Source organism: Chiloscyllium punctatum, chromosome 3 (genome assembly GCF_047496795.1).
Source record: "Chiloscyllium punctatum isolate Juve2018m chromosome 3, sChiPun1.3, whole genome shotgun sequence".
Lineage (NCBI taxonomy): Eukaryota > Metazoa > Chordata > Chondrichthyes > Orectolobiformes > Hemiscylliidae > Chiloscyllium > Chiloscyllium punctatum.
The window spans coordinates 58,554,202-58,573,772 of NC_092741.1; the positions used below are offsets into that span (position 1 = coordinate 58,554,202).

Below are 19,571 nucleotides of genomic sequence, written 5' to 3' on the forward strand. Positions count from 1 at the left end.
CGCGGTGTTGAGCTGCAGTAAGAGGATCTCAACCCCAGGGGTCGCTCAGGGCCAGCAGTGTTGGGCTGCAGTAAGAGGGTCTCAACCCCAGGGGTCGCTCAGGGATAGCGGTGTTGAGCTGCAGTAAGAGGGTCTCAACCCCAGGGGTCGCTCAGGGACCGCGGTGTTGAGCTGCAGTAAGAGGGTCTCAACCCCAGGGGTCGCTCAGGGACCGCGGTGTTGAGCTGCAGTAAGAGGGTCTCAACCCCAGGGGTCGCTCAGGGATAGCGGTGTTGAGCTGCAGTAAGAGGGTCTCAACCCCAGGGGTCGCTCAGGGATAGCGGTGTTGCTGTTATTATCGTGGAAGCCGCGAGGCTCCACCTGCGTAGTAAGAAAGACAGAGAACAACAATAAAGGGTTGCAAGTTCTCACAAATTGATTGTTCAGTGTAGCTTTGGAAAAGAGAAACAACATAAAGGGAATAGTTTCAATCAAAGGTAAGCTTTAGGTTGATTTTCTTTTTGTTGTAATTTTTCAGAAAGTTTGAAGCTGAATAGCTCACGCGAAGTTGCAATTTCCCAAGTGCGATATCGCATTAGTTTTCATAACAGGTTTGTTGGCCTTGCCATATGTGTAACTGCTGGGTTATTTGCGAGCTTCCACGATCTTGCTTTATGAATCTCTGCGTGAGTGAGGGCAGTGGCACAGAGAGACTGATTTCGCTGACAATTTCAGGGAAAAAAAAGTATCTTGAACAGTTAGAGGTGAGGAAAGTGGTAGCCACAGGTGAGTCCGGACTGGTTTGGTGTTTGTGGACATTTGTGATTTTGTGTACCCTGCTGGTCCTGTGGGAGATGCTCTTCTCATCGCAGGGAGCCCAGGACACGAGGCTACAATGATGTTTTTCGTCTGTCCTGTCACACATTCTACAATGTCAAGAGCTTAATATTAAATTGTTTACTTCGCTCTAAGCTTGTTTATTTGAAACAGATTCTAAATCAAAAAGTCCTACTCCCTTCTAACAGTGCTGATCAGCATTGTTTTATTTTGGCGAACTTCAACGTCAAAATTAAATTGTTCAGGAAACATCAAGCGAAAATGACACCTTTGTTTGAACTTTTGTTTTCTGCCCTTTGTTTAATCTGCAGGAAAATATTGCCCTGTGTAGGTTTAACCATGAGTGGCAAACATCACTTCTCTAAAGGTTAAACTATGCCTTAGACTATTAATAAGATTGAAAGTAATTAAAGTTGCAGATTGTGTTTCAACTGAAAATACTTCATCTAATCAATAATCATGAAGCATGAACTTAAAAGAAATGCACGTTCTCCACTTTTACAGGCCCAGCAAAAAAATGTTAGCAGTGTTTATACAAGGGGTAAAATTAACAAATTCCTCATGGAGAATTGATATTCATCTCAGGATGCTAAGCCTGGTGACAATACCTTAAATATAATTCTGATGATCATCTTGAATACTGGGATGGTGTCACTGAGTGGAAATGACACTTCTACAAAAACATTTCTCAGGCTGCTGCCAGGGTTTAACGTAAATTAATCCTGTGCCAAAGGAGAGATTGTGAAGTGTGCAGATAGGTACAGTTGTTTAAAGATTTAAAAGAGGGAGAGGGAGGTAGCAGAACATCAGGTGCGGTATGCCAAAAATCTGGAATGACCTCTGGGTGGTTCGGTGGATGGAGGGCGGGTATTAGAAGCTAGTAGGAGGAAGCAATAACTTGGAGAAAGTGAGGTCTGCTGATGCTGGAGATCAGAGTTGAGAGTGTGTTGCTGGAAAAGCACAACAGGTCAGGCAGCATCTGACGAGCAGGAGAAGGACTCCGGCATGAAACGTTGATTCTCTTGCTCCTTGCATGCAATAATTTGGTAGTCTTTCTTGTTTTAAATGATAAAATATTCTGCAAATGAATTTTCACACTGGCTCCCTTGTTTTTCTCTCCCCCAAGATTTCTGTTACTCAGCCCAATTTATGGTAGAGGATTGAGAAATTGCTGTGGAATTTTGATTTTTTTTAAAAGATGGACTATAATGCAGAAGAATGTGTTTTGGTTTGTGATAAGTCTGAGCTTGTGTGTGTAACTATTTAAGAAAGTAATGACAATAAATATCTGGAGTAATTTGGAGATAAGGGGTGCATCTTAGTGTTATTCAGTTTGTACTTGAGATTTGTGCTGGCCTGGCGAGGCCACATTATTGCCCAACTCTAATTGCCTTGAGAATTCACCGATGGCCAATGTTAAAAATGGCAACATTGTGATGGTATTGTGCTGTTATGTTTTTGTGGAAGAAGCAGCTAATGGATTTCTCTGATAGCACCTCTTTGAGGATTGTATCCCAGTAAAAACGAGAAACATCGTTTTTATTTATCAAACCAGCATTGATTTGCTTCCTAGTACTGTTTCAGTGAGAGGGGCGGTTTGATTGATAAGAAAAATGTGGAGAATAAAAAGGCATTTATTTATGCATCACCAAAACAGTTTGCATAAATATTCGATAATAAAACAATTTTGTTGCAAACAGTTTATACTTGGGGAAATTTCTCAACCATTTTAATAGTGCCATTAAACTCTGTCTCAGATGTATTGCATATTTTAAGTGAAAAGTATACATTTCTTTCATATATAACTTTGGTTCTGTAATCTTTTAATGTATATTGTAGTACTACAGTTTCTATCCTGGAATCCACATTGTCAGAGAGACTTGATAGCACTGGAGAGGGTACAGAGGAGATTTACCAGGACTTTGTCTGGAAAAGTTATAGTTAAGAAGGGACATTGGACAAACTGGGGTTAAGAAGACTGATTGGGATCATGATTGAGATGTATAAAATTATGAGGGGCACAGAAAAGATAGACGGGAAGAAAAGACTCCCCTTGGTGGAGGGATCAGAGGGCATACATTTAAGGTAAGGGATAAGAGGTTTACAGGGGGTATGAGGTGATGTTTTTTCACCTAGAGTTTGGTGGGAATCTAGAACTCAATGCCTGTAAGAGTAGAAGAGACAGAAAGCCTCATAGCATTTAAGAAATATTTAAATATGCACTTGCAATGCTGAGGCACACAGGGCTATGGGCCAAGTACTGGAATGGGATGAGAATAATTAGGTAATAAATTAATTAGTTAATACATAATTAGATAAACAATTAAATAATTGTTTTTGACTGGTGTGGACTCAGTGTGCTGAAGAACATTTTTCTATGCTGTGGACCTCTAACTTTATGACAATGGAATGGATTGGAGTCAGACCAACCTCCGGAGACTATTAAATATGGTGGGCTGGACCCAGATGTAGAAGTCTTGCTCACAGTGGGAGGCATTGATCTCTTGGTACTATTGCTGGACTATTAATCCAGATAGGAAGAGCTTCTGCTAAATCGTCGATCATGTCTGGGGGGAAATTGCGATCTTTGAAGAAGGAGGCCATCTGGGTTGTACGGTATTAGAACTGGTCCTCCTAGGAGCAGATGCAGCGGAGACGAAGGAATTGGGAATATGGGATCCTGAAGAAGGGCTCATGCCCGAAACGTCGATTCTCCTGCTCCTTGGATGCTGCCTGACCCGCTGCGCTTTTCCAGCAACACATTTTCGGCTATTAATCCAGATACCCAGGTAATGTTTTGGGATTTGAAGCCTTCCATGGCAGGTGGTGGAATTTGAATTCAATAAAAATCCAGAATTAAGGGTCTAATGATAACCACAAAACCATTGCCGATTGTCAGAAAAACCCATCTGGTTCACTAATGTCTTTTTAAGGAAGGAAGCTGCCATCCTTACCTGGTCTCATGTGACTCCAGACCCAGAGCAATGTAGTTGACACTTAACTGCCTTCTGGGTAATTAGGGATAAGTGCTGGCATAGCAAGTGACCCCCAGATTCCTTGAATGAAAAAAAATACAGTTTCTAACAGATCCCATTTTTGTTGTTATGGAGAAAGAAATAAGGCAACAATCACTTGGAGGGAAACCATTACTCAGTGGGGTTATTTGCTGAGTTCAAAGATTCTTGCTGTTTCAAGGACATTAACCCGAAGTATTGAAGTCATGAATTAATGGATTAACCATAAGCTTGTTGGGGGATAAGGCTTGTTAGATTGTCATAATCTGGAGGCTTTTAAATTGCCTGATCTTTAAACACAGAGAGACAAAAACAGGCTTAAGCGATCTGTCAGAGATAAAACCATCATCTGCGGACCTGCTTTGATTGTCATCTGGTGTAAGTTATATATAAAAAAAACCAAGATCACCTGTTCTATAGTTTCAGTAGAGGTCTTTGTCCATATTTTTCAAAAGTTGTTATTATGTTTTTCTCATTGTGAATGCTTGACTGAGCTTCCAAAGCTATAAAAACACTTAGCTTAACGGGGGTTCTGAGCCTTTGGGTCAATCGACATTTAAAGAGGCTATTATCTGACTATCTGTCTTTGTGGTTACTGAATAGAAGCTTGTTTTTAATAACTGATTAAGATTTTAAAAGCTTTAATAATTTTGTTTTTAATACCTTGAGGGTATTAACATATTTTGAACTAGTATGTTGACTATCAAGTGTGCATTACTGAGATCTGTATTAGATTGTTAGAAATGTAATAATTTTCATGTCCACATGGCTTGCTTGGGTTTGACTATTGTGGATACTGAGTGAGTGGCTAGTTGGCATGGGGAGAGGTGGAAGGCAAGAGTTATCATGGAGGAGCCAAGTGAGTCTGAGGGGCTATGGTGATGGATAGGGGCATGTGTTTGTGAGGCAGATAGAGGCATGAGGGCCAGAAAAGTGAACAGTTTCCAAAATAACTTGATGTCCAGAGAGTGAGGTCGGCCTTCTTCTTGAAGATGTAGGACTTAATGCTAGTAATCTAGTAATATTACTATTACTTCTAGTCATGCTGACTCTGGAACCATTTTAACAAAAGGGGCCAGAGCCTGATTCTAGTACATATGCCTCCATTCCCGTGTGGGAAATTTTGACTGGTACAACGTAAGGGTCTGAGTAATGACCTACATTTTACACACCCAGCCTGGCTGGCAAACATTTTGGGAGTAGGCATCTCCTAGCTGATGGCAATTTTCATGAGGTGGGTTCATTCAGGACATGTGGTTCATGGCTGTTCAGAGGATTTGGGAACTTGTTGAAAGGTTTTTTCAAAAGGTCCTAACCGCAATCCTATATTATCCGACACCCCAGATGGGAATTGCATTCGTAGAAACAGATTTCTACACAGCTAGTTCTCTACCTGGAGTTATTATGCATGCTTGGCTGTGCTACCAAACTCTCAAATGCACCAGCTTAGAGTAGATTGTCTTTGGACAAACTGAAGTTCTAATTTTACTTGATTGACAACTTTAAGAGGAGATTATGTCACTGATATTCTAATGGATGTCTCTCAAGGATCCTTTTTTTATGGTTGGAGGAACAGTAGTTTTTTTTCGAAGCAGATTTGTGAATGGGTGTTTATCTTCAACATTCTGATTGCTTTTGCACAGAACCAGTGAACCGTATAATGTCAATACTGGATAAAGTGGCATGGGGACATGGGGCCATTGAGAGGGGCTGGGTTCAGGCTTGACCACCTGGTGCTTTTAATACAAACTGTTCCAGAGAACCAAGGTGGGTTTTCGAACCAACTTGCCTCGCCTCTTCTCTGCTGATGTGGCCACCTATCATCTGCTTTCACAGTTATAGAGCCATAGAGATGTACAGCACGGAAACAGACCCTTTGGTCCAACTCATCCATGCCAACTAGATATCCCAACCCAATCTAGTCCAACCTGCCAGCACCTGGCCCATATCCCTCCAAACCCTTCCTATTGATATACCCATCCAGATATCTTAGCACTAGCCTCCACCACTTCCCCTGGCAGTCCATTCCACACACGCACCACCCTCTGCCTGAAAAGGTTGCCCCTTAGGTCTCTTTTATATCTTTCCCCTCTCACTCTAAACCTATGCCCTCTAGTTCTGGACTCCCCCACTGCAGGGAAAATACCTTGCTGATTTAACCTATCCATGCCCCTCATGACTTTATAAACCTCTATAAGGTCACCCCTCAGCCTCCAATGGTCCAGGGAAAACAGCCCTTGCCTATTCAACCTCTTCCTATAGCTCAAATCCTCCACCCAAGTTTGTGAGACATGATTTCCCATGCACAAAGCCTTGTTGACTATCCCTAATCAGTCTTTGTCTTTCCAAATATATATACATCCTGTCCCTCAGGATTCCCTCCAACAATTTGCCCACCACTAACGTCAGGCTCACTGGTTTATAGTTCCCTGGCTTGTCCTTTGCACCTTTCTTAAACAGTGGCACCACGTTAGCCAACCTCCAGTCTTCCGGTATCTTACCTGTGACTATTGATAATACAAATATCTCAGCAAGAGGCCCAGCAATCATTTCCCTAGCTTCCCAGAGTTCTAGGGTACACCTGATCAGGTGCTGGGGATTTTTTCACTTCTCCCGTTTCAAGACATTCAGCATTTCCTCCTCTGTAATATGGACATTTTTCAAGTGTCACCATCTATCTCCCCACATTCTATATCTTCCATGTCCTTTTCCACATTAAATACTGATGCAAAATACTCATTTAGTATCTTCCCCATCTCCTGTGGCTCCACACAAAGGCCGCCTTGCTGATCTTTGAGTGGCCCTATTCTCTCCCTGAGGGCTTTTGCCCGAAACATCGATTTCGCTGCTCGTTGAATGCTGCCTGAACTGCTGTGCTCTTCCAGCACCACTAATCCAGAATTTGGTTTCCAGCATCTGCAGTTATTGTTTTTACCTCTATTCTCTCCCTAGTTACCCTTTTGTCCTTAATGTATTTGTAAAAATCCTTTGGATTCTCCTTAATTCTATTTGCCAAAGCTATTTCATGTCCTCTTTTTGTCCTGATTTCCCTCTTAAGTATACTCCTACTTCCTTTGCACTCTTCTAAGGATTCACTTGATCTATCCTATCTATACCTGACATATGCTTCCTTCTTTTTCTTAACCAAAACCTCAATTTCTTTAGTCATCCAGCATTCTCTATACTTACCAGCCTTTCCTTTCACCCTGACAGGAATATACTGTCTCTGGACTCTTGATTTCTTGTTTCTGAAGGCTTCCTATTTTCCAGCCATCCCTTTACCTGCGAACATCTGCCCCCAATCAGCTTTTGAAAGTTCTTGCCTAATACCGTCAAAATTGCCTTTCTCCAATTTCAAACTTCAACTTTTAGATCTGGTCTATCTTTTTCCATCACTATTTTAAAACTAATAGAATTATAGTCGCTGACCCAAAGTGGTCCCCCAACTGACACTTCAGTCACCTGCCCTGCCTAATTACCAAGAGTAGGTCAAGTTTTACACCTTCTCTAGTAGGTACATCCACATACTGAATCAGAAAATTTTCTCATGCACTCTTAACACATTTCTCTCCATCTAAACCCTTAACACTGTGGCAGTCCCGGTCTATGTTTGGAAAGTTAAACTCCCAACTCATAACCACTCTATTATTCTTACAGGTAAGATCTCCTTACAAATTTGTTTCTCAATTTCCCTCTGAGTATTAGGGGGTCTATAATATAATCCCAATAAGGTGAACATCCCTTTCTTATTTCTCAGTTCCACCCAAATAACATCCCTGGATGTATTTCCAGGAATATCCTCCCTCAGTACAGCTGTAATGCTATCCCTTATCAAAAACGTCACTCCCCTCCTCTCTTGCCTCACTTTCTGTCCTTCCTGTCGCATTTGTATCCTGGAATATTAAGCTGCCTGTCCTGTCCATCCTTGAGTCATGTTTCTGTAATTGCTATGATATCCTGGTCCTATGTTCTTAACCATGCCCTGAGTTCATTTGCCCCTTGCATTGAAATGAATGCAGTTTAATTTATCAGTCATACCTTGTTCTCTGCTTCATCCCTGCCTGCCCTGACTGTTTGACTCACTTCTTTTCTCAATTGTACCAGTCTCAGATTGATCACTTTCCTCACTATCTCCCTGGGTTCCCCCCTACACCTTACTAGTTCAAATCTTCCCAAGCAGCTCCAGCAAATCTCCCTGCCAGTATATTAGTCCCCTTCCAATTTAAGTGCAATCTGTCCATTGTACAGGTCACTTCTACCCCAGAAGAGATTCCAATGATCCAAAAATGTGAATTCTTCTCCCATACACCAGCTCCTCAGCCATGCATTCATCTGCTCTATCCTCCCATTCCTACCCTCAGTAGCTCATAGCACCGGGAGTATTCCAGGTATTACTACTCTCAAGAACCTCCTTTTTAAATTGCTGCCTAACTCTCTAATCTCTCTTCAAAATCTCAACCTTTTCCCTTCCTATGTCATTGGTTCCAATGTGTACAATGACCTCTTGCTGGCCCCTCTCCCCCTTGCGAACATACTGCACCCTCTCTAAGACATCCTTGATCCTGGCACCAGGGAAGCAACACACCATTCTCATTTTTCACTGTTAGACGTTTCTGTGGCTGTACCTCAGACTAGAGAGTCCCCTAATACAATCGATTTCTTGGAATCCAATGTATCCCGCATTGCATTAGAGCATGCCTCAATACCAGAAACGTGGCTGGTCGTGCTACGTTCCCCTGAGTTGGCGGGCCCTACTGCCTTCCACCCCTACCTTTCCAGAGCAAATATTGTGTATGTATGGAATCCATGTCTGCTGTGGGGTCAGGAAACTTCTTGACTCAAGCTACCTGTCTCGGAGTCAAATTGTCACCCTTTGTTTTATTACTTCGAAGGTACCCTGTCACAGTGATGTGCTTCGCACCCAACACAGTAGCTTTACCTATAATTACAGAACAGTGTACTGTTTTCCAACTATCTCCGCTAGGTAAATAATACCTAAATATAGCTGTCAATTAGAACCGAATAGGAGGGACATTGTGATATGCATTTGGGTTTATCTGACTTCCCTACCCCTCCAACTCCATAGAAACCAAGTGACATGTATCATATTGAACTGAGAGTTTGATTTTTCAATTAATAACAAAATAAGACTTTTGTTCTTGCATTTTTAGTTTAGATACCGAATTAGCTGAAATTAGTTCTTTTTCTCTTCTGTCAAAATTACAAACCATGTGTGAGGTGTGTGATTGGAGTTGCTTCCATTCCTTTGCATGCAAAGGACTTTTCTTTCCTTGCTATACATTCTTCTCTGTACTTTAACAAAGCAATTCCACTGCCTAGGCAACATTTAGGAGAGGCAGTGGAGGAGTGAAATCTATTGTCTTTATCTGGTCTAGCCTACATGTGAATCAAGACCCATAGCACTTTGGTTGACTCTTAACTGCATCCTGAAATGTACCTAGCATGTACTTAGACCAAAGGGAAACTAGGAATGGGCAATAAGTGCCCACCGAATGAGCATCACCCCATTTATTAATTAACAAAAAATAATTGAAATGTATGAATATAAACTTTGCCACATATCTGCTCCAGGCCTGAACATGTTATAAAAAGAAACCAACAGAGCTGGAAAATAAATATTTATGATTGAACCAACCCTTCCCCCATCAACCCACTTCCTTTCTCTGAAAGTTGTACTGTGAACTCTACTCCTGATATTAGATTTTTATGTTTCTACTGTTATCGTTGTTGCAACCAGGAATAAGCTATAGCAGTTAGTACTAAAACACCGATGTGAAAATCTACCCAATGTTGCTTTAAAATGTAAAACAATCATTTGGATCTTGTTAACATAACTAATTTTATTTCTATTCTTCTAGCTGAATGAGGGGAGCATGCATCACTGCACCATCTCAATATTGTACAATAGTGTGAACAATGTTATCCATTCCAGGCATCAGTGATGTTATTGCATTTCAATTTTTATTACAATAAAGTAAACAATGGAGAGCAGCAAATAACTTATTTTGAAAATAAGATTCATTTGTGCATAAATTATTTCCCCCTAACATCATTATATTGTCAAGAAAAAAGATGACTCAGTGGTAGATTTTTCCATTTCTATACAGTTAATTTTGCTTCAAATAGAATTTCCAGGTTAAATCAGTTAAACAATTGCTGATTGCTGCTTTATGTTGAACTTTTTTTTAATGTTGTGATTGTATAATTGCTGTCAGGTGCTGAAATCTCATGTCCTATGTAGTGAGTTACTAATCTCAAATATATCATTTGAAAGGGCAATAGTGGAAGTCAGATGGGGAGAGCAAACAAAGAATCTATTTACCTAAATAGCAGCCTGAAATTAGATCATATGTATGTTTGTACTGCTGCTCATGACTCTGCATTGTAGAAATCAAAGCCTCCTATTGAAATGATCAGCACTGAACTAAAATTTGAATGCACCTTTAAAAAGCCAAGCTGTTTAACAAGATGTTGATTGCCTAAGTTAGAACATGAGTGATGTATATTTTGCCATTGACTCAGATTTTACCATTATGATTTAATACTCTACACTAAATTCATAATTTCTTTTACCTTCTTCCAGTCATCCCACCTGCCTCCTTTAAGTGGTGACTCCTGCTGGGGTATAGTTGTAAAGACAGTAACAGTCAGTTGGTGTCTGGGGCTTGGTTGAATGCTGAGGTCTGTTTTATTGTGGCAGAGATTCCCCACCAAATAGGCCTGTATTTTTAAGACAAGTTACATGACATCACAACATGTGACATTCCAGTATAAAGCAACACACTTTAGTTGCCCTTACTGTGTGATGGAATTAGTGTACTCTCTTCAGTCAGTCAGCAATGTGTATGTAGTTTTTTAAAAAAATTAACTCATGAGAGGTTAATGTTGCTCGCTGGGCCACCATTTGTTGCTCCTCCCTAGTTGCCCTTGAGAAGGTGGTGAGCTGCCGTTTTGAACCATATAGTCCATTTACTGTAGTTAGACCCACAGTGCTGTTAGGGATGGAATTCTAAGATTTTGACCCAGCAATAGTGGAAGAACAGCAATATATTTCCAAGTCAGGATGGTGAGTCACTTGGAGGAGAACTTGTAGTTGGTGGTGGTGTTCCCATGTATCTGCTACCCCTGTCCTTCTAGATGGAAGTGGTCATGGGTTTAGATGGTGCTGTCTAAGGATTTTGATGAATTTCTGCAGTGCATCTTGTGGATAGTTTTGCTGCTATTGAGTGTTGGTGATGGAGCAAGTGAATCTCATGGATGTGATGCCAGTCAAATGGGCGACTTTGTCCTGGATGGTGTCAAGGTTTTTGAGTCTTGTTGGAGCTGCACCCAACCAGGCAAGTAGGGAATATTCCATCACACTCTTGACTTGTGCCTTGTAGATGATGGACAGGCTTTGGGGATTCATGAGGTAAGTTACTCACTGCAAGATTCCAAATAACTGACCTGTTATTGTAGCCACAGTATTTACATGATTAATCCAGTTCAAAGAGCAAAGAACATTACAGTGCAGGAACAGGCCCTTCGGCCCTACAAGCCTGTACCGATCCAGATCATCTATCTAAATCTGCCGTCTATTTTCTAAGGATCTATATTCCTTTGCTCCCTGCCCATTCATGTATATGTCTAGTTACATCTTAAATGACAAAATCATTCCAGTCCCTACCACCTCTGCTGGCAACGCTTTCCAGGCACCTACCACCCTCTGCATAAAGAACTTTCCACGTATATCTCCCCTAAACTTTCCCCTCTCACTTTGAACTTGTGACACCTCGTAATTGAGTCCTCCACTCTAGGGAAAAAGTTTCTTGCTATCCACCCTATCTACACCTGTCATGATTTTGTAGGCCTCAATCAGGTTCCCCCCTCAACCACCTTCTTTCCAATGAAAATAATCCTAATCTACGCAACCTCACCTCATAGCTAGCAGTCTTCAGAGCAGGCAACATCCTGATGAATCTCCTCTGCACCCTCAACAAAGCATCCATGTCCTTTTAGTAATGTGGCAACCAGAACTATATGCAATATTCCAAAAGTTCAGCTTCTAGTCAGTGGTAAGCCCCAGGATGCTGATAGTGGAGGAGTCAGTGAATCTAGGAACAGTGGTTAGAAGTGGTTCCCCTACACTGGGAAACATGCTGTTTGCATGTACCTGTCAAGCCCATTTAGGGTCTTGTGTTTCAAGAAGATGAATTTTTAAGTGTGGTACATTATTGTTGGTTGTCATTGAGGAGACTAGTTAACTCTTTACCATGGATTTAATCCAATGTTCTCACCCAATTTCACTTGAATTCTTTTGTTCAGTTCTGGTCATAGTGTAGAGCGAAAAGAATCAAGATTGATGTTGAGGGAACATGTGCTGTTCTGCACAGAGAAGGCAAGGAAATGGCAGTAGGTAAATTGCCCTTATGCAGACCATGCATGAAAATGACAGGACAAATGGCCTCCCCTGATGTGACAATTCTATGGAGTGAAAAGGGCATTTGTTATGAGGAAAACTATTTCACAGAAGCTTGAACTCTACAGCTCCCTGAAGTTTTTGGTCATGCAGTGATCCCATTTCTTGGAGATTGAGATGACATGTGTTGTGTAGGTGTACATTGTTCAAATGGGATTCTGTTTCCCTGCCTCCAAAAGGAAGGCCCCAAGTGAAGTATGTCATTCCTGGATTAGAATGTGAAATCATTCCTTCTGCAAGGAATTCAGCATGAATGCAATTCACATCGACGTTCTGATGGTAATCTCTGTCAGCTTCTGCAGCAAGGTCAGAGGTGAAAATGTATAGTGAGATTCTTACTTAACTGTTAAACCTTAGGTGGAGTGTCTGAGTTTTTTCTTGATACTAGCAATCTCATTTTTCTATTCTCAACATATTTTCCCAACTGTCTTGCAATTGCCCATAACATCCAGAGCCTAGAAAACTTCCTCCTTATGTCTCCCTTTCTTAACCCACCCAATATTGAAATATATAATTAAACTTAAAGCGGCCACTGTTGGAACATTGCGTGCAAATTGAAAAATTTCAGAAACGATTTTATAAGGATGTTGCCAGGGTTAGAGGATTTGACCTATAGGGAGAGGTTAAACAGGCTAGGGCTGTTTTCCCTGGAATGTCAGAGGCTGAGGGGTGACCTAATAAAGGTTTATAAAATCATGAGGGGCATGGAGAGAATAAATAGACAAAGTCTTTTCCCTGGGGTGGGGGAGTCCAGAACTAGAGGGCATAGGTTTAGGGTGAGAGGGGAAAGATATAAGAGACCTAAGGGGCAACTTTTCACTCAGAGGGTAGTACGTGCATTGAATGAGCTGCCAGGGGAAGTGGTGGAGGCTGGTACCATTGCAACATTTAAGAGGCATTTGGATGGGTATATGAATAGGAAGGGTTTGGAGGGATATGGGCCAAGTGCTGGCAGGTGGGATTAGATTGGGTTGGGATATCTGGTTGGCATGGATGAGTTGGACCGAAGGGTCTGTTTCCATGCTGTACATCTCTATGACTCTATACGTGGTTCTGTTGACATTAGAATGCAAATAATAACAATGTATGAACCTTTATCACAACTCCCCATGGTTGTATTCTAGTTCCCTTGCAATAAATGATAACATTCTGTTGGCTTTCCTAACCACGTGCTGTGCTTTCTGTGATTCGAGCACCCCAACACTCAGATCCCTCTGCACCTCTGTGATCCGCAGTCTTTCACCATTTACATAATAAGCTTATTTTTTATTCTTCCTGCCAAAATGGATAATTTTACATTTTCCCAGATTATATTCTATTTGCCTGATCTCTGTCTACTCACCAACCATCTGAATCTCTTTCACAGAAATTGCTGGAAAAGCTCAGCAGATCTGGCAGCAACTGTGAAGAGAAATCAGAACCACAGCTTTGGATCTGGTGACCAGCTCCACCCCCGGCTCCCAGAACTTCTGAGGAAAGGTCTCCAGACTTGAAACATCAGCTGTGACCGCCCCCCCCCCCCCCCCCCCTCACAGATGCCGCCAGACCTGCTGAGATTTTCCAGCAACTTCTGTTTTTATTTTTGATTTACAACATCCACAGTTCTTTTGGTTTTTACCTGTATCTCTTTGTAGCCTCCTCACGTTCTCTTCACAATTTACTTCCCTATCTACCTATATTTACGTCATTAGCTTTAGCCCTTCATTCAAGTTATTTATATAAATTGTTAATCATTGAAACCCCAGCACTGATTCCTGTGGCACACATCTCATCACATCTTGCCAACTAGAAAATGATTTTTGATACCTACCACTTCCAATTAGCTAGCTAATCTTGTATGCAGGCCAATAAGTTACCCCCGAGACCATGAGCTTTCATTTTCCACAATGACCTTTAATATGGCACCTTTTTTAATTCAGTTGTTGGACGTGGCATTGCTGGGTGGCCAGCATTTATTTCCCATCCTGGTTGCGCTTGAGAATATGGTGGTGAGCTGTCTTCTTGAACTGCTGCAGAACATACGCTGTAGGTAACCCATAGAAAGGGAACACCAGAATTTTGACCAGTCCCAGTGATAGTGAAGTAATGGTGATATATTTCCAAGTCAGGATGGTGAGTGGCTTGGAAGGGAATTTGCACATAGTAGTGTTCCTGTGTATTTGTTGCCTTTGTCCTTTAATTGAAGCAAAGGTGGAATGCATAGTGCCAGCACTTACCAATCAGTCGCCTGGTTAAATACCTTGCGTCCAAGATCACTTCAGGGCAGAAGCCACTAAATTCCAACATCATTGTGTGGATTTGTTAGCAACATGGCAAAATCTCTGAAATGATATCTTCCGTGCATCCCAGTGGATCAAGTTGATTTACACCTTCTCTGTTTTACCTTGTGGAGTTTCAACAGTAATATACAGCATAACAGTTCAAATTGGATGATAGGCTGCCTTATTTGGTGGATGAATGACATCTGTTCAGATACTTTTCAACAGAATAAATAAACACAGATGCAAGAAATCTGAAACAAAAATAAAGATCACTGAAAATTCTACCAGTGAGGTCACCTTTGGAGTGAATAATTTCTGTTCAAATTTGTTTCAATTTGTTTTGGGTGGCATCATGGCTCAGTGATAAGCACTGATGCCTCACGGCGCCGGGGACCCGGGTTTGATTCCCGCCTCAGGCAACTGCCTGTGTGGAGTTTGCACATTCTCCCCGTGTCTGCCTGGGTTTCCTCTGGGTGCTCCAGTTTTTTCCCACAATCCAAAGATGTGCAGGTCAGGTGAATTGGCCATGCTAAATTGCCCATAGTGTTAGGTGCATTAGTCAGGAGTAAACATAGGGTAGGGGAATGGGTCTGGGTGGGATACTCTTCAGAGGATCGGTGTGGACTTGTTGGGCTGAAAGGCCTGTTTCCATACTGTAGGGAATGTAATCTAATCTAAATGTTTTCACTTGAAATGTTAGCTTGTCTTTCACTCTACTTTAATTGTTTCATCTTACTTGAAACCTTCCACAGGAACATTATTAACTGGACAAACAGGATTGCCCAACAATGGGGTGATTGTCATCTTATTCCCTGAGGCGATATTCACCTCTATGTATACCACAGAAACTTTTACCATAATAAAATAATAATGAACCATTCCATTACAAAGCAAGAGTACTCACATCTGCTTACAATAAACTTAGTTCCAAAGTTCACAGTGACTGCAAATAATATTTGGATTCTTGAAATACAAACCAAAGTGGCAAGTGTTCATATTTTCATGTATATGTTCTCATATTTATTTAGTGTGTTGCAGCTGTCTATATATGTTACAAAGTATGGATTTACACTTAATGGTAAGGTCCTAGAGAGTGTTGCTGAACAAAGAGGCCTTGGAGTGCAGGTTCATAGCACCTTGAAAGTGGAATCACAGGTAGATAGGATAGTGAAGAAGGCATTTGGTATGCTTTCCTTTATTGGTCAGAGTATTGAGTACAGGAGTTGGGAGGTCATGTTGCAGCTGTACAGGACATTGGTTAGGCCACTGTTGGAATATTGCATGCAATTCTGGTCTCCTTCCTATCGGAAAGATGTTGTGAAACTTGAAAGGGTTCAGAAAAGATTTACAAGGATGTTGCCAAGGTTGGAGGATCTGAGCTACAGGGAGAGGCTGAACAGGCTGGGGCTATTTTCCCTGGAGCGTCGGAGGCTGAGGGGTGACCTTATAGAGGTTTACAAAATTATGAGGGTCATGGATAGGATAAATAGACAAAGTCTTTTCCCTGGGGTCTGGGAGATAGAACTAGAGTGCATAGGTTTAGGGTGAGAGGTGAAAGATATAAAACCGACCTAAGAGGCAACTTTTTCACACAGAGGATGGTACGTGTATGGAATGAGCTGCCAGAGGATGTGGTGGAGGTGGTACAATTGCTACATTTAAGAGGCATTTGGATGGGTATATGAATATGAATGGTTTGGAGGGATATGGGCCGGGTGCTGGCCACCACTTGAGTCCAAGTGTAGCCATTCCAGCATGTATTAATGCGTTCACTCCTCCTTGATCCAATCCAAATGCACGATAGTTATAGAGTCATAGAGATGTACAGCATGGAAACAGACCCTTCGGTCCAACCTGTCCATGCGACCAGATATCCCAACCCAATCTAGTCCCAACCCAATCTAATCCCACCTGCTAGCACCCGGCCCATATGAAGAGATTGAGATGTTTAAAAATTTGATTGTCCTATGGTCATTCAAACTTAAGGATGACAAACAGAGATCTACAATGTTCTATGTTGTTTGGGTGTAGCAAAGTGTTTAAAATGTAGCCTGAATTTGCTTTACATACAGTGCTCTAAGCTTCATCCATCATGGAATAGTGTACTGGAGTGTGAAGAAGCCTTAAATGGCCATTACTTATGTTTTTTGTTTATTCAGATGTCGCCAGGATTGGAGAGTTTGAGATATTGGGAAACGCTGAATAGGCTGCAGCGGTTTTTCCCCAGAGCTGAGCAGGGATCAGTGGTAAAATCTGGAGGGCATGGATAGGGCGAATAGTCAAGGTCTTTTCCCCAGGGTAGGGAAGTCCAAAACTAGAGGACATAGGTTTAAGGTGAGAGGGAAAAGATTTAAAAAGGACCTGAGGGGCAGTATTTTCATGCAGAGGGTATGTGTAGGATATCTGGTTGGCATGGGTGAGTTGGACTGAAAGTCTGTTTCCATGCTGTATGACTCTAGGACTCTATGGATGGGGTGTTAGTTTTGCAGGCTGGGCAACAATTTATTATCTGTCCCTCCCTAACTGCCCTTGAGAAGGTGGTGCTGCATTGCATTATTGAACCTGTGTTGTCCTTGGGGTGTATGGACCTCCACAGTACTGTTAGGCATATTCAGATACTTGATCCTGTGGCAGTGAAAGCAACATCATTCCAAGTCAGGTTGGCATGTAACTTGGAGAGGAACTTGCAGGTTGTGGCATTCCATGCATCCACTGACCTTATCTTTTAGGTAGTAGAGGCTGCAGACTTTGAAGGTGCTTTCCAAGGAGCAGTTGTGTTGCACCTTGTAGACAGTACACACGGCTGCCGCTGTATGTTAGTGATGAAGGGGATAGGTGGTGAATATGGTGCCATTTGCACAGCTGTTTTGTCTTGGATGGTGTCAAGCTTCTTGAGTGTTGCTGAGGGCTGCCCTGTGGAACATAAAATTGTGGATGTGTCAAGGGCAATTGGATTGGGACCCATGGCTTTGTACCCAGTTTCACTCCACCTGCCCGTTCGCCAGTCTATCCCAGAAGATGTTAACATTCTGCCCATGAAGCCAAATGCAGTGTGTTCCTTCAGGACCTCTGCATCTATTAATGACCCCACCCCTTCCTCTGTCCTCTTGCTCACTTTGATGTATGCTTTTGTGAATGGGGTACTTTTGAACTGCTCAAAATTTAAATCTGCAAATAATTTAACCTGTTAGTTGTTTCTTCCCTTAAAAGACTAGTGACAACATTCTTTTAACAGCGCATTTCCTTAAAAATAGCTGTTTGACATTTTCCTGAATATAAAATAGAGTCGAATCATGGAGATTAGCACAGAAGCAGGACATTCAGCCCACTGAGTTGTGCTGGCTATTATGTGAAGCCACTCTGTTAGTCCCATTCCCCTCATGTAGGGAAGACCAGATTAAGGATGGCAGATGTTGTTGCATAAAGGATATTAATGAACCAGATGTGTTTCACAACAATCAACAGTGGTTAGGTAGCCACGATAAGATTAGCTGTTTCTTCCATTGAATTGAAATTTTAGCATCTGCCATGGTTAGATTCAAACTCATGTCCCCAGGACATTAGTCTAGATTACCCGCCCAGTGACATTAACATTCTGCTGCTGCCACCCATAATTTCTGGTCTCCCTGCCACATTCCTGTCAGAACTGTAACTTATATATTCTCGGTGATTAATTGTACCCTCAGTTGACAGGTTAACAAAACCTCCAAGGTATTTTAAATGGGCTGAAAGAAAGATGTGGTATTATAGAATTTCTATCACATTTGAAAGGTGAAGGAGCAGGCATTTGTGTTGGCTGCCACTATCCATATATAACATCAATAACAAATTCAACAACAGAATTAACATATGATCAAACATTTCCATTCAGATTAATGCTTCCTTCCTATTATTAATGTGCCTTTGTATCTATAAAGAAGCTTGGTTCTGTTCCAAATAATTCAACCTCGATTGGTTGTTTACTACAAGGGAAACCTTGGGTTTCAGATTTGACAAGTATATTGCATAATTTGTAGACTGCACATCTGTGCTCCTTGGAAAAGCTTTTTTTTACTTTTTCTGTCTTGCGCGTGGAGAGTAATAATACTCCAGAATTTTCTTAATGTTGTCAAAATATAAGTGAAAATCTAATTAATAATAACATATTCTGAAGTGAACCTAATTTATACTTCATTTAAAATCAACTTCTGTGGGTTTACAGTTGCAACTAAGATGTGATGACTTGCAGACAGGACATAGGACATAGTGATACAAAAGCACTGAAACTGCTTAAAAACAGTGTGCCAACCCCTCAGGAACGTGTGTCGCTTTTGAATCATCAGGAAGGTGTGAAGTAGGGACTCTGTCATCTTGCTACCATTTCCCCCCACACACTCAACTTTCCCAGGTTAAGTGTGGGTGGGAAAGTTTGCAGGCTAATTGAGCTCTTAAACAGGCATTGAAGGCTTCCTCCTGCTAATATTGATAATCAGTCACTAATGGTGAGGAACTCACCAAGTGGATTTGTCTGAAGGCTAACAGTGGGGGTTACATAGGAGCTGGAATAGGCCATTCAGCTCCTTGAGCCTGCTCAACTATTCAGTGAGATCATGGATGATGTGAGTCCTGCCTTTGTCCAATATCCCTTAATTTCTTTGTTTAACAAAAATGTATCTATTTTGTATTAAAAATCAACAGCTGGTCCACCACAGTCATTTATGGAAAAGAATTCCAAACTTCTGTCACCCACATCTCTCCTGAATGGTCTGGCCCTGTTTTTTTACACCATGTCCCCTTGTTCCAGAGTCTTCATCAAATGGAAATAGTTTACCTTTATATACCATTTATCTTTATATTTTCCTGTTGTTATCTTGATCAGATCACCACTTAACTGTTTAAATTCTAGCAAAACCTAATTTGCACAATCTCTCCTCAAAACCTAACCGCTGAAGTCCAGATCTCATCTTTGTAAACCTACATTATACTTTTTTTCTGTCTTGTGGCCAGTGTATTCCTCTGAAG

General features: G+C 41.5%; 1 protein-coding gene across 2 annotated transcripts in view; it reads left to right on the forward strand.

The window, feature by feature from the left end:
- The first annotated feature begins 326 nt into the window (after window positions 1-326).
- Window positions 327-19,571, forward strand: part of ankrd6b (ankyrin repeat domain 6b) — a 218,230-nt gene continuing 198,985 nt past the window's right edge. For both annotated transcript variants that reach the window (XM_072553748.1, XM_072553751.1), the window contains exon 1: window positions 327-476. The gene's annotated coding sequence lies outside the window, so the exon portion shown is untranslated. The remainder of the gene's footprint in view (window positions 477-19,571) is intronic.